The sequence below is a fragment of the Rhamphochromis sp. 'chilingali' genome (assembly GCF_963969265.1).
Source record: "Rhamphochromis sp. 'chilingali' genome assembly, chromosome: 13".
NCBI classification, from domain to species: domain Eukaryota; kingdom Metazoa; phylum Chordata; class Actinopteri; order Cichliformes; family Cichlidae; genus Rhamphochromis; species Rhamphochromis sp. 'chilingali'.
This window is the reverse complement of record NC_137940.1, coordinates 19,981,853-19,995,756: the sequence shown is the minus strand read 5'-3', so window position 1 is coordinate 19,995,756 and position 13,904 is coordinate 19,981,853.

Genomic DNA, 13,904 nt, shown 5'->3' with positions numbered 1-13,904 from the left:
TGGGGAAGGGCTATTCCCAAAAACATGAACCCTCATTCTATAGTCACAAATACCTTGGTCGGGATCATTATCTTTATACCAAAGGAATCTCAGATAATCCCTATGATCCTCTCTCACTTCAAAACAATAAAACATTTGTTGCACATCAGCTGAAAATGCTACAGGCTCTTTCCTAAAACGCATAAGGACACCCAGCAGTGTGTTATTTAGGTCGGGTCCACTTAATAAGACTTTGTTAAGGGACTGTCCTTCAAATTCTGCACTTGAGTCAAAGACTACTCTCAGCTGATTAGGTTTTTGTGGGTGGTACACACCGAAGGATGGCAAGTACCAGTGTTCTTTGTTTGAGTCCAAAGGTGGAGCGACTTCTGCATGGTCATTGTCCAGCATGTTTTGAATGAATTCGATATATTGTCTTTTCATTTCAGGGTTCCGGTCTAATGTCTTTCTGAGAGATTGGAGGCGCTTGAATGCTTGCTCTCTGTTACTCGGAAGCTCTGGTCTTGGAGAGCGGAATGGCAAAGGCGCCACCCAGCTGTTACATTCATTTTGATACACCTCCTTCTCCATGATGTCAATGAAGTCTTTGTCCTCTACTGACAGTGCTGGTTTGTCATCATCTTTTGTCCTGTCAAAAACAGTTTCTCCCAGTTGATTGGTGTTTGTGTTTCCCCTGTCCTTTTTGGGGTTAGGTGTGGTGTTTAACTGGTCTTTGATTTGAAACGTGTTAGGACATGGGCAGAGGTAAGAAGCACGGCCATTCTGGAGAATATGTGTTTTGAGAACACTCACACTAGGGGGCTTATGCGTCTTCCCCATGCAGGCTTCTCCAACTATAACCCAGCCTAAATCCAAACGCTGTGCATAAGGTGTATTGTGTGGCCCATTGATTCTCTCTCTGACTTTGTGTACCTGTATAATGTCTCTTCCCAAAAGCAACAGAATAGGTACTTGTTCTTCTACAGGAGGTACTTTTTCAGCTATCTTCTGTAAGTGTGAGAACTTCATGGCCACTTGTGGAGAGGGAATCTCTCTCCTGTCGTCTGGAATCATGTCACATTCAATCAGGTTTGGGAGTGGGAGCTTTACTTTACCATCCATTGACTCAATCATGAAGTTTACTGCTGTTCTGCCGACATTATCTGACAGTCCTGAGCATGTTCTGAGCTTGTAAGTCTCTGAGCGTGTCTTAATATTAAAGAGCTCAAAAAACTGCGACTTAGCTAGTGACTTGTTACTTTGTTCATCAAGCACTGCATACATCTTTCTAGCCTGTTCTTTTTCGCCTTCTGGATAGACTAACACAGGACTTATTTTTGAGCATGAATGTGGGCTATCTTCATCACCACAGACTTCTGTGCATTTGGAAACAACTGAGGCATTTGCACTATCCTGTGTCTCCCCGCCATCATCTTTATCAGCTCCAGAGCTCTCAGCTGGAGCAGGGGGTGGACCTGGATGTAGCACTGCTAAATGCCTGTCGCTACCACAGTCCATGCATTTTATTTGAGCCCTGCAGTCCCTTGCTAAATGTTGAGTAGAGCCACAGCATTTAAAACAGATTCTGTTCTCTTTTAAAAATGACTTGCGCTCATCTATGGGCTTTGCTCTAAAACTCTTGCACCTTTTAAGAGGGTGAGGCTTCTTATGTATTGGGCATACCTTGTCAGGGCTTTCTATAGGCTTGCTGTAACTATTTTGAGGTGAACTAGTGTCTGTAGGAATGTCCGTTTTGTGTACACTAATCACTTGCCTGTTACTGCCTCTGAAGCTTTTCTCCTTCTTGAAGCTTGTGTCGGCAGGAGGTGTGATGACAAAGCTTGGGTCGTTTCTTATTTTGGCTTGTTGTCTTACAAACTTTGAAAAGACACTGAAAGGGGGGAAAACAACTTTATGTTCTTCTTTGTACTTTGCTCCTGTTGCAATCCATTTTTCCTGCAGTCCATATGGTAACTTTTCCACAATGGGGTTGACTCCGCGAGCTGTGTCCAAATATGAGAGGCCTGGTAGATATCCTCCATCTTTTGCACATTCTATTTCCTGCAGAACGTCACCCAGCTCTCTTAACTTTGTGTTGTCTCTGTTGTTTAGTTTGGGAAACTGTTCAATCTTTTTTAACAGTGCATTTTCTACCACTTCTGGAGATCCATAACATTCCTCGAGTCTTTGCCACACAAGGTTGAGAGCTGCAGCTGGATTAAAGACATGGACTGATCGGATTCTTTTGGCCTGGTGACCAGACTCCACTCCAAGCCATTTGACCATTAAATCTAGCTCCTCTTGAGCTGTAACGTGCAAGTCTTTAATAGCACTTTGAAATGATGCCTTCCACGCCCAGTAGTTTTCTGGGTGGTCATCAAACTGCAAAAGTCCAGTACTTAACATTTCCCTCCGTGTCAGGTACCTTGTAATATCCTGGACACCCTGTGTCTCTGTTGATGTTTGAAGAGTGTTGTACGGATAAGGTTTGGGGGAATCCAGTCTCTCTCTCTGTTGTGTTTGGAGTTCCACTTTAACATTAGCCTTTTGAGCACTGTGTGAGCAGTCATTGTCTATATCTGCATTCATAGCCATTTCGCATTGTTCACGCGCAGCTTTGTGACAGGCAAGTGGATCTACTTTTAATTTGAATCCTTCAAGGCAAATATCTGAGTGTTTTTGTACATACTCTGCTGTGCGTTGTTTTGGACTGGCGGGTGGTCCCACCAATGGATAGCGCAGTTCACTCTTTGAGAGTCCCTCCTCCTCTTCTTCATAAACTGCAACCTCTGCTTCTGCAACTGCAACAGCCTTTTGACAGCTCAAAACATGTAAATTTGCCTCAAGTTCAGTTTTTTGTTTCATTATAGCTGCTTCTCTTTCTGAATACGCCAGCTGTGCACGTGCAGCCTCTGCTTTTGCTCGTGCTTTAAGTGCTGCAGAACTTGTGGATGAACGCTTGGACGTACGCGAGCGTCTAGACTCCGCCTGTGTGTCTGCGTTGCTTGCATTATCCTTGTTCTCCATATCCTCTGCGTTGTGCACTTGTTTTGTTTCTCTTTGGTCTGGTGTTTCTTCCTCTTCTGGAAGATCCAGTTGATATTGCTTTCCTGACCGTAGACTCATAACTGATGTGCTGAAAATAGCTCCTCGTGGTTGTGCCCGCTGCGCTAATGTCTTTTTACTATGCTGTCCTCGCCCTGAGTCTCTTAGTTTCACCAGCTAGACAGCGAGATAACGATGCTCCAATAACCAGACTTATTTTCCTTTTTGCGCTGATTTATTGAAGAATGGCCTCTGACCATTGCCTTCTCTTTGACCATCGTAAAACTGAAAGTACAAAATACTGTATTAGCTAACTAACATTGTAAACTAGCTTGTTACCCTCTTACTGCAAGCTAACAAGATAAAACTTTCAAATGTACAAATTATCGTACCATTTTTACACAAAACAAAAGAATAATTATTTTATCGACACTCATACTTACAGACATATCTTGTCCAAGGCAACAACATTTTAAGGTCCGTATCAGCTTAGAACGATAACATTACGGTATCACTTTCCGCCATCTTTTATTTCTTCTTCACGTTCTCATTTTTTTCCTTTCCCAAAGTAACCGAACCCAAAGCAGCCACTAGAGGGAGCTCTAGGGCAGCTTACAACTATAATATCCGATTTAAGTTATAAAAGGCAGAACAACCTGGATGAGGAACCAACTTCACCTGGAGCAGATCCATCTAAACAGGAATAAGTCACGAATTTTGCAAACAACAGAAAATGACAATTTTGCTAAACCTGAGTTTCCGCCTTCTGTGGTTTTGTTTTATTATTGACATGAGCAATTTGGCTGAAGATGTCAAAAATGAAAAGAAAAAAGGCAGCGAGTCTTATGAATGTCTCCATCGGGTCAGGCCTCTGCTGGAAATGATGAGGACCAGAAGCACATCCCTGTATCATCCAAAGCAGAATATTTCTGTATATGAGAGGATGGTTGCTACAAAGGCCAGGCTGGGAATCAAACAGTAAATGAGAGATAAACCAACAAAATCGGGGCTGAAGTATTTTGTACTGGCTGATGTAAATCATAGATTTTAAGCTGTACACTGTTGTCATCTGAGAAACTGCAGTCCATGATGCTGTGAAACCCATTACAGGCCGAGCCATTTTCATGGATTTATTGACTCTCAAACCCAAAAGTCTGCTTTTGATTTCAGTAAATGCAACAGGATGCAGTCTTGCCTGTCCTGAGATTTGTAGAGAATAAAAGAGGATGTTGTGCAGCAAAGCAGAAAGAAAAAATAGATCTGTCAGTAGGCAGTTATAAAACATAATTCAATTCAGTTTTTTACATAGCTCCAAATCACATCAACAATATTAAATGAAATTTTGTTTTTCAGTGGTGGAATATTAAGTACTTAACTAAGTACATTTACTCTATACTGTACTGATAAAGAGTAACTCACAGGTAGCCTGTTTTACTTGAACCTTTGGCCTCCCCTTCATGCCTCTTTCTATTGTTGCTTTACTACATTTTATAATTTACTTCATTATCTGACGGTTTTTTTTAAAATTATTTTTGGACTTTTGTATGTAAAACTTACAAACAAGTCACCCAGCTGTGCGTACAGTACAACTGAAATTATTAGAGGTTCATCAATTTTTGTTTTTTGTTTTTAGACAAAATAAAGAACTAGACAGAGTCATACAAATGCCCTCAAAATTTAAAATAAAAGCATACGAAATGTTCATTTTTATTTGTTTTATTTCATTATTAAAAGATGTTGCAGCAAAACAGACAAAAGGCAGTCTCCCTGTAGCAGAAGGATAAAATGATATGGTTTGAAAATACCTTGTCACTGCTTTCCTCCTCCCTTCGCACAGATCAACATGCTTGGGCGTGGAGCACATCGTTTTTCTGGAATATTTTGAGCAAGCCTGGGTGCAGCTGCAGAAGCTTCAGTTTAACAGATTATTGTTGCCATTGCTGTGATTCTTAGATGTAATATACACTGATTTTGGTGAGTAAATGTTTTCTTTTATTCAAACTTTTTTTTGTGCCTTCCTCAGCAAATCAAGGGGCGTGGCCTGACGCCTGTCACTCACTGCTCTATGAAGATGAATGGCAGATGATGCTGCGGAGCACGGGCTGTGAAAAATAAGCCCATGTAGCTAAATCCTGTGTTTTTCTTTTTTTGTTTTTACTATTTGGTGTTGTTGCTGCACTTCGTCACACCAGCATTTAAGCAATCTGTTCTAAGATGATTTTATATTTATATACAGTTATTATTATTGCTATTAAAAAGGATACCAGCCCATTCATACTGGCTGTCCCTGTTACTATATGTGCTAGTCTAATTTGGTTGTATGAGGTCTATATTGACTTTCTGTGTTTTTATAATGCTTGCACAGCCATTAAGGACCAAATCAGCTTCTAAATAATTTCCTGTTTTTTCTCCCCCTACTTGCTTCTTACTGTCTTTGAGAACAGCACTCCCCACATATAATCGAACTCTTACAAGTCTAGAAAAGGAGCTGTTGGACAGAAAGACTTCAACTGAGTGGTAAGTATTTTGGTTTTCCAGTTTATTAGTAATAATCAGTGTCATTTATATTAATCATGCTGAACTAATCATACTTTAGATCAACCAGTTTCATCTGCGCTTTGGTTTGAGGAAATTGTTTCTTTACTGATCTTTTCCTGTCTTCTTCTTAGAGATATGACCGCTCTATGCTGTTGCTGTTTATTTACACAGCATGTCTTGTAGAATTTACTGGAGTAAATACAAACAACAGTTTGTGGGATATCATCTTTCAAGAAATGCAGACCAAACTTAGTTTAGAGAGTCCTGCAGATCATCAGAATGAAAAGTTTTTAAAAATATGCTTTCATGACATTATTGTGTTTCAGGTGGTGCTCAGGGCTGTCTAGACTGACAAGTGGGACATTGAATGTCACCTCTCCGGTGGGTAGGGAGCCTGAACTAGTGTGTGTGGTTGAGAGATACTCAGTTGTTAGCTGAGTTTTCTACTAATCTCCAGCTGGGGGTAAGTTAGACCAGGTGGCAGGGGAGCATGATGGACAGACCTAGAACCCGACAGCATTCTAAGGGAGGCTGGAGACATTAGTCGGAAAAGACAATGTTGAGGCTACAGCAAGATGGTTGGTGGCTGTGTTGGTGGTAATCACCATCAAGCTGAAGAGCGGTCCTGTTGGACTTGATTAGCCATGAGGTGGTGGCCTCCAGCACTCACAGCGTTTCATAGCTGAGTGTGGAGTGGCAAGAATGAGATTTACCAAATCTGTGGCCACGGTCCTCAGCTGGAAAAGGGTGGAGTGCCCACTCTGCATCAGGGATAAGTTGCTGCCCCACAAGGAGGCAGCTGCAGTGAAGATATCAGTCCTTCGTGATGAAGAGTCATTCAAGAGGGGCTCAGAGTAGAGCTGCTACTCGTCCACATCGAAAGGAGCCAGTTGAGGTGGTTTGGGCATCTGAGAAGGATGCCTCCATGGTGAGGTGTTCTGGGCATGCCCCAGGACTGGGACATGATGGAATTCCCCTGTTTAAACTGGAGGAGGTGGCCGGGCAGAGGGAGGTCTGGGATTCTCTGTGGATAAGTTTATATCAAATTTAGTAGTTTCTGGTAATAGTGTAATAATGCAGACAGATTGTCTAATTTGAGATATATTTTATAGCAAATTTAGAAAAAAATGTTTAGGAAAGCAAAGATGTTGATGTTCTAAAGAATAAGATTGTTTTCATGCAGGACACAGGAGCCCTGACTAACTCGTCACCAAACCGGTCAGGTCAAAGTTACAGGCAGCATAATGTTCTTCACTGCTTCTGCAGACCCTTTAACGTCTGTAACATGTATTCAGGGTGAACCTGCTCTTATCTGTAAAAAGCTCCAATTCTGCTATCCTATGGGGATTGTTGGATGACAGTCATTCACACCAGTGTCCTGCTGGAGGTCATTTGCAGCTCTGACAGTGTTCAGCATTCAACACAGTCTCATGACAGTTTGTGAAACAGCGATGAGACATGTAATAAATATACTGATGCATTTCTGAATGCAGATTTTCCAGTCTTTTTGTTCTCAGAAATGAAAATTTAAAAGGGTATTTCTCTTAATGTCTTTGTATTATTTTTTAATTAAATTGTCGGTCACTGCGTTCTGTATGTCAGCATGGTAGATTTCTTTAGATTCCTAAATCCAGAATAAAAGTCCCTTGGCAACATCTGCCAAAGTTGTTTTAAGTTCACTAAAAAAAATCCCAAACACGGGTGCATTAACATTTTAAGATGAGCTGCAGGGGTTTACCTCTTTTCACTTCAATGATCAACAAAATATGTAATTTGCCCGGAGGGTGTTGGATGTTATACACAGGTGCAAGAAGGGATTGTATTATGCATTCAGGTGTCACATAGGCTTTTTTTTTAGTGCTGTTTCCTTAAGGCTGATTTCATCCACAGGGCGATATGATTCACCTTTCAGGTACTAAATAACACCTTGTGGAATAACGTGTGTTGTGTTCAGTTCTGCTCAAATATGAAGCTCTGTGACTGAGACACTAATCATTTAGAGTGTTAGAAAAAATGGTTTTATGTGAGTTTGAGAACTAAACAGTGCAAAATTCTTTAGTTTTATGTTCAGAAAACAGTTCTGGTTTCATAGAAACTTTCAGTGTACTTGCTGCTTAAGGTCAAAAGCATTTCAGCCTTAATGGAAAGTGTTTCTCTTTCCAGGCTGATCCAAGCATCCCAGACAAGGTACTAGGTGTCCACATCTTCTGATCGATGCTTACATCACTACTACTACCATTTACTGATAATAATAATAGCACTGATGATAATAATGATGAGGAGGGAAACTGTCAGGGGTCTGTGTGGATGCAGGTGGAGATGTGGATCCAAGTGCAGGACTCAGAGATGGAAATGTAACTGAAAACCTCTTTATTGCTGGCACCAAACATGAAAACACAAACTGGACCATACAGGCAGGATCTGAGGGTACGACACAGCACTGAGCACAGGAAAACACAGGGCTAATATACACAGGGAGGTAATCAGGGAATGGAAGACAGGAGGGAGACACAGCTGGGAGAGATCAGGGCTAACGAGACAGGGAGAGCGAAGCTGGACACACTAACATAAGACACAGACCTTCACAATAAAACAGGAAACCACACTTTACCAAGACATGGGCTAGACAGAGAGGCGGACTTGACACTGAACAAAACCTACTAATACAATAATAAACCCAGGATCACAAAGTAAACAGCATATAACTCATAATCCCGAGAAATACCATGAACATAAGAACTAATCCCTCACCAAGAATAAGACATATTTATAATCATAATCAAAGCAGCAGAAAATAAGAAATAATCCATAATGCAAAAATAAACCAAAACATAAGAAACTCAAAATGCTGGGCCAAACTGACCCAGGACCGTGACAGAAACAAACAAAAGGGGTGGGAGGGTGAGACCTAGAAAGGTAAGACTGGACCATGAGGATGGCTCAGCATGATCGTTATTAGGAGTACCATGTTGCATCAGTAAGGGAGTGGTAATTGATGGCCAGGCCAGTAGTGACTCTGTTCTTGTTCATTCTTTGAAATCATTCTTTGATTTTTATCATGTTGTAGTGTGCATATAGTGCACAACTATGCTGATCTAGATCACTTAGATCGCTTTGGATTGCCCCCAGATCCCAAGGAAAAAGGGTCAGCTCTAAGAGAAATAAGCTCCCAGACCCTAAACAGGGAGACTGTTTATTACTGAGCTAGTCAATTGTTGAATCTATATTGGTGAGCTGGCCTACCTTCCTACAACACCTGCTCCTGGATGTTGCCACAACGGTCTAGGTCTAACCCACCCAGCTACACAACAATCAGCAATAACCCTCCACATCTTCTCGAGCTCTTCTCTGATCCCTTGGTACTTCTCCAGCTTCTCATGTTCCTACTTCCTGATGTTGCTGTCATTCGGTATTGCCACATCTGTCACTGTAGCTGTCTTCCTCTGCTTGTCCACCACTATGTCCGGTTGGTTAGCGATCACCAATTTGTCCGTCTGTATCTGGAAGTCCCACAGGATCGAAGCTCAGTCATTGTTGTTGGTGGCGTCTCCCATTTTGACCTCAGGACTTCCAGACCATACAGATGTTTTTGTGTACAATGTCGGCCACTTGGTTATGGCGTTCTATATATAATAATTGTATATTTATATATTATATATAGTATTCCATATAGAGAGAGATTATGCAATTATATGCTAAGGTGTAAATTTAGATACAGGTACTAATACAAATATTGTTTCTGATAATAGTAGTGATAGCAATAGTAATAATAATAATGTTTAGGATAGTGATAACAACAATCTTATTAATAAAAAAGAATATTAATAAGAACCTCTGATAAGATCTCAAACCGTTTTCTTGAACATGACAGTTTACTGAACTCAGAAGGCCTCCACAGTCACCTGATCTCAATCTCCGAGAGCTCTGTTGGGCTATGGGGGAACAACAGATTGGCATCATGGATGTGCAACTGTGTGACGCTATCATATCAATATGGACCAAAGTTTTGCAGCTTGGTGAATCTTGTGCCATGAAGAGTTACAGCAGTTCTGAAGGCAAAAGTTGTCCAACCTTATACTAACAAGTGGTACCTAATAATGTGTCTGATGAGTGCATATTATAGAGAGGATAACCTCACAAAGATGAATAGTGCGTAAAAAGGAAGTAGAGACAGTAGACAGTAGATTTTACAAGTAAGTAGATAATATATATTTTTTTGGCTTATGCATGTATAGTTTGGGGCTATTTCAAAATAAAAGCCTCCAAACCCCACCGTTACAGAGCCTCGGAGCTTCTGTATGGCGTCTGGTACAAATGATTTGAACCCAGTCTCCTCAAAGCTGTGACAGAGAATTATTACTTGGAAAGCCTTGCTGTCATTGTGGCCACAAGATGGCAGTGTTACTCCATCTATTAACTCCACCCCTGTGTTCCCGTGGCTCTGTCTTTGATTTCTTTCCCAGCAGAGAAACTTTTCTGGTATTCTTTAGAAAGATATTCCGCCCCTGATTTAAACTGATACATTTTATTTATATTAAAACCATGCACCTTGTATTTAACAATATGGTGCTCGGGCTCGTGGTTTGTCCCTCAAATGGATCAGAACTCACTGCCCCAGTTCACAGGAAGACCATCACAGCGTGTACGACCGAGCGCGTCTTCGGGCCACTGTCCCTCCTCACCCATGATTGAAATATGACAACAGAGAGGTTAAGATAGTTGTGCAGAGCAGATGCTATCGGCTGCGTCAAATATTAGAATGCACAGTTTGGGCGCACCTCGCTGGCTGGAACCTCATTCATTTCTAATGCGGGGATCCTCCGCCGGCACGCCCGCATATTTCCAGCACTAATGTGATGCAAGGAAGGTGTAGCACCGGATATAATCTTTGTTATTGGTGCAAGGAGTCAAAGGAAATGAATAACGGTCAGGTTAACCCTCACAGTGACTCCAGTGCAGCTGTGCACTGCAGCTGGGCTGTAATGAGGCACACACACATTCCATTTGGGAAGTAACCAGGTATTGTGAGTCATCAGCAAAGCCCCACATAAAAACCTGACTCAGAGAGAGAGACAGAGAGGGCTGAGGGACAAGTGAAGCTGGGGAGGAGGAGGAGGTTTGGGGGAAGAAACAGGGAGGAAAGGGAAAGAAAGCAGGAGAGGAGCGAAAGAAGGAAACAGACGGGGAGAGGAGCGCGTGTCACCGAGGGGCGATTTAAATGACATTAATGATGCGTTGGTGTGAAGTGGCTGTGAATCTCAACAGTCTCCCTCTCCCTCTACTTGTTACCATGGTTGCTGCTGCTGCTGCTGACATCCTGATAGCAGAGCGCAGATAATGAAGTCAGGTGGTTTCTGTGTGTGTGTGTTTCTGTGTGTGTGCGAGGAGAGATGCGCACAGAAGTGTTCAAGTGTGTGTGTGTTGTGACACAACACCTCACATGTATATCGTGCTGTGAAGTGACCCGTTAAGGGCACGAGGTGTGTGCGTTTTGTCTTGCTCTATTCTTCTTTACCTTTCCCCTCCAGTTTCTTCATTTTTCCTGTACAAACAATGAAACTGTAGCCTCCAAATGGAGCAGTGTGCAGCAGTGTGCAAGCTATATCTGTAAGTTAGCTGTGGAAAAATTGAAATAAAGGCAGTCATGAATATGAAGTTGGACACTAATAAAAGTTGACAAAAGTTAAAATCGCACACAGACACTGCAGTCTCTCCCAGCTTTAGACACGCAAGCACAAAGAGGCTTGCAGAGGTAAATAGTAATAAGTGGAGCGCTGAATCGATGGTCGTATGAATTAATGTCAGTTACCTTGGCAACCGGAGCTTGTGAAATGGGACACAAACAAAGCAAGGGATGAGAGAAAAGAGAAAGAGAAGGAATGACAGATATAATGAGCACAAGATTTTTTTTGAAAAGGTAAAATAATCTGTTTTCTCTCTTGCGCTGGCTGCCTCATCAAACCACCATCTTTGGTCTAAAACAGTTTTTGTTTCTGTGCTTTCGGCAACAGCGTGTCCAACAGTGCCTTCCCCTCCTTCTGCAGGTGCTGCTCTGGCTTATCTTTGTATTCTCTGAGATGAGCTGTAAAGAAAAAAACCCAAAAAACAAACCGCATGCTTTTTCCTTCCTTCCCTGCACAAGACACCCAGTAAAATCAGATTTCTCAGAGTGGATGAGTTGGAAAATATCAACCTGCTCAAGTGCAGTCAGAGGAGGGCGTCTTACAAAGGCAGTGAAAGAAGCCTTAAAACCTTAAATTTTATCACCATTAAACAAAGTGTGGTGGACCTGGCTCTCCCTCCTTGTGGTGACAGTAAACTCTGATTACTCAGGGCTGAGTCTGTTTCCTGGAGCATATACATCTCTGTGGGATAAACTCACAGACTGCATACTCTGAATGTAAAAATGGGCACAGTAGTCGAAGTGCAAGGGGCTTTCAAGCCAGTGTTCTTTTAATAGCCAGCAGAAGGTGACTCATGTATGCAAAAAGAGGTCAGATTTTATAGAAATCAATAAGAAAATGACCCTACTTCTCTCTTGTTCTGACCTCTTCCTTGTCACGTCTGGTTAAAAGAAGAATGGAAAAGAACAACAAGATCAGCATGACAACCGCTAAAAAGTCACCACTGAACTGCACAAACCAGCGGGTGACATCATGGTGGCCAGCTTTTATGTTTTACATTTGCTCAACTCAACTGTGTTTGCATGCCTGGACATATTTGTAACCCAGACAGTTTTTAGTGCAGTGCTGCTAATGTAGCCAACAGGCTGCTGGAGAAAAACTCAAGGAAAACCCAACATACAGTGTCTTGGTAAAGTGTGGTTCCCATGTCCTGCCACAAAAAAGCCTTGGAGTAGGCTGTTTGTGGAACTTTTCCATGAGGTATCCCTGACTGATGGTAGTGATTTGGAGTGGTATGCAACAATTCCTCAAAAATCTCCCATACTGACGTTGAGATCTAGTTTCCATAGTCATCAAATAATTTAATGACCCTCATTCCCCATGGATGGGGGGTGTAAAGCTGGAAGAGACCACCGCTCTTAGGATAAAAATGTTCTATCAGAGAATATAGGTGATAACTGAGAACTAATAACTTTGTATTGAATTGCAGTAAGCCGTACCTCTCAGGGGACAAATGGAGTCAAACCGTTCCATCAAAGTCTCCCTCACAGTATAACAGAGCCGCTGGACTCCCTCTTTGTACTAAACACCAACTGACTGCTTCTAGCTGACGTAGAAACATGTATTAGGGGACAAAGAATTGGTGGCCCTGAGAGCTCAAAAGCACTGCAACTTAAAAAAGCACCAGCAAACAGAAAAATGCTGCAAAAGCACACAAAAGACAACAGAAGTTGGATAAAGGACAACGCAAGAAGAAAAAACAAAATCACACAAAACACAACTGAAGTGTTTTTCGGGAGACAACTTGAAGGAACAGCTGCAGAAGTGAACATCTGAAGGACTGCAGTGAACTCAGTCGATTCATTTGAGTTATGAGGGAGAAAAAGATGGAAGTAATTACTGTTTTAATGGCATAGTTCATAAAATACTGTAGATACATGTTGTCCATTAGCCGTTTATTGTTAGCTTGTCACTTTTGCATTATTCTCTGCACTGGCTGAAGCTCATTTGTTGTTCTTTGCAGTATGTTGCAGTGCTGTGCAGTTGTTGTTTTCTTGCTTAGAAATGTTTCCTAAAAATCTGTTACTATTTTCTCGTCTACAATTTTTTCCTTAGCGCTGTTTACGTATTTGCGTGCACAGATTAAAGCTAACCTTTTAAAATCTCATGGTGTACACGATACCATCCATCCATCCATCTTCATCCGCTTTATCCGAGGCTGGGTCGCGGGGGCAGCAGCCTAAGCAGAGAGGCCCAGACCTCCCTCTCCCCAGCCACCTCCTCCAGCTTATCTGGGGGAACACCAAGGCGTTCCCAGGCCAGCCGAGAGATATAATCACTCCAGCGTGTCCTGGGTCTGCCCCGGGGCCTCCTCCCACTGGGACATGCCTGGAACACCTCACCCGGGAGGAGCCCAGGAGGCATCCTTGTCAGATGCCCGAACCACCTCAGCTGGCTCCTTTCGATGTGTACACGATACCTGCTAACATAATGACTTAAATTGTTTGTGCAATAGATTGTGCCGATTAAAATAACTACCATATGCACAAGAAAGGGTGAGAAGAGTGAAATAGAAATAGTCTGTCAGAATCGTGTAATAGGTCTGAATCCGTAAAGAACGGTGTCTAGGTTCAGGATCTGAAATGCAATCTGAATATTGGTGACCAAGGAACCAGAAACTTGCTGATATTTAGTTTTTTGTGTTCTTTAGTTTTCAGC